Source organism: Nyctibius grandis, chromosome 5 (assembly GCF_013368605.1).
Source record: "Nyctibius grandis isolate bNycGra1 chromosome 5, bNycGra1.pri, whole genome shotgun sequence".
In the NCBI taxonomy this organism is placed as follows: Eukaryota; Metazoa; Chordata; class Aves; order Nyctibiiformes; family Nyctibiidae; genus Nyctibius; species Nyctibius grandis.
In genome coordinates, this window is record NC_090662.1 from 82,235,953 (window position 1) to 82,238,480 (window position 2,528).

A 2,528-nucleotide genomic window follows, 5' to 3' on the forward strand; every position below is an offset into this window, starting at 1 on the left:
AAAACATCCACAACAAGAACTACTTTGAAACCTGTGGATTTTTACTCTATACATTCCATTTTTCCTGGTTTTTGGTCCCTAAAAGCCTGACTAGTGCTGTGCTTACAGACTTTAAAATATTTATTATGTTCTCTGGCCTGAGGCTGGCAACTGGATTATGCGACAGGTGGTCCTGAAAGGCATCCAAGCCCAGGGACAAACCGATCTCTATCACCCCCCTGGAGATTTCACTGAAAGTATGCTCTGCAGTTTAGGATCCTGAGACACAGACTGCCCTTGCATGAAAGGGCAGAATGACTGAATGTGATGGTGAACATTTTTCGTTAAAATAAAATGCTTCCCCAATGTGAAAATTGGGCTTTAGATGGAAAAAAGGGGGGGAGGGGAAGTTAAGTAGGGAAAAGATGAAAGAAGATGGAAAAAGAACATATCTGCATTACACCATAGGCATTTCAGTTCATATATTTCAACCTTCCATTTACCATCATGGGCACAACTCCACGGTCGGGCTCCATTTCCCAAAAGAAACTAAACCACCCAATTGCCACAGAGCACGTGCTCCCTACAGCATGAGGACAAGCCCAGCGCAGACTGCAAGCTCTCTGTAGGAGATAAAGCCTGATGGGCACCTGGAATACAGGTGCAGGGGATAGCATGAAGCACCTGAACTGCAATTCCCCAGCATTTCATGACAGCAAGATTTTAGGGCCCAAATTCAGATTGTTCTCATCCAAGCAGCCAGCCATTTTTCTACAGATAAAATTCACCCGTTTTTTGACCAAGCTCCTCCCTTCTCCTCTAACATCTATCTATTACTTCATAGTATTTTATTGGCTTCTTGCTGAGGTGTGTGAAATTCGTTAAGTCCAGCCTGAGAAAGGACATCAGTGGACAAAGTCCTTAAAAACTTTAATTCTAGCCAGCGGCTGGAGCAGAATGGCTCAGGGGACTCCAGTTGTAATGGAACAACATGGCAGGGAAAGGCTTAGAAATCTGGAGGTGCTAAGGGGAAAAGTCAAAGGTGCGCTGATGCACTTTGTTCAAATCAAAATGCCAAAGAAAGAGAGGTGGTTTGTTGTGTTTTTTTTTCATTTTAATATTCCAGAAAGTACAACCAGCTGATGGAGAGGACAGGGTAGGGGACAGGGAGGTTCCAGTCTACAGTACTGCCCTCTTGATTTGATTATCTCTAGTCTCAAAACTCATCTCTATATATCTTACTCTTTGTGTCCTGTTCACCTTGTCACAATCCTAGAAAATGTTGAGTAGCACAGGAAACCCATTGACTCCCCAGCAAGCAGAAGGGCTTGTATACACTATTTTGTTTCCTCCAAAGTAACACTTTAATCTATTCTTTATTATAATATTAATTGACTAGAAAAAAAAATCATTTGTGTAAAAACTGACAATGGCTTTTATTCTTTGGGGAAATGTTAGAAGCCTGTAAGAGAAAGAACAGCAAGATCCCTTCACACAGACACAAACACACACACGCCCTTCGAGCTCACGGAGAGGAATAATTTGAATTAGCTGCTTTCACAGTTTGAAAGCCTAATTGCCAAAGAAACTTTTGGAAGTGACTGCAGGGATGTCTCCCTGAAAGAAGCAACACAATAGAAATCACAGGAAAAGAATAAGAGAAGGGAAAAAATGAGAAGAAAAGGATAGACACTATGAATAGGCACCACCTCAGAGGTGTATAGGTGCTGCTCTCACCTGCCAAGCGCACTTGGTGGCTGTCAGCATTTTCCCTCCGGAGTTTAACTGGCCAGTTCCCAGAGAGGCACACCAGCATGGTCCTGGTTAGAGGGCTGTAGCCACATGAGGGCGTGGAAAAATGGCAACATAATCCTACAGGAGGTAGCTCCCGAGGAGGAGAAGGGGTTTTGACAGCAGTGACAGATCTCCAGTTTGCTTTCCCAGGCTTTACAGCCAGTACGTGCCTCAGTCCTTTGATCCCATTAACAAAAACTTTTGTGCATCTGCTGCTTCCCTTAAAGTCATCATGGTAACTCTGCCCTTTCCACCAGTGCTTCTCTCCACAGGCCCTTGCCACTCCACCTCTGGAAAGACATCTTTATAGTTACGAGGCTGTCTATTTTGGAAAGACAGGACAACAGAAAAATGACAGCAAGCAGGAGTTAGAAACACTTCAGATCTGTTCCATGTCCCTGCCATTGCCCTGCCACGATGCCACCGTGCCACATATCGTTGAGACAAGGATAATAACAGAAGCTCCTGTAGGGCTCTTTTCTGGCTCAGAAATTCTTGGGCCATTTACCAGTTATTTAAAAGATAAACAGACTACATGTTCTTCCTTGGAAACAGAGTATGCCACAGTCAGTCAGTGACTCCGTTGGAAAACTGAACAGTCATCACAGTTAAACTTGCATACCGAGCTATGGAGCACAACAGAAAAATGCAACACCTTAACAGTCCATCACACTTTTCCATCACAAACAGCTTACTATCTAGGATTTAAACATGAAAATTGTAAACTCAATTACATGTCAATGAACAGGCTCGCA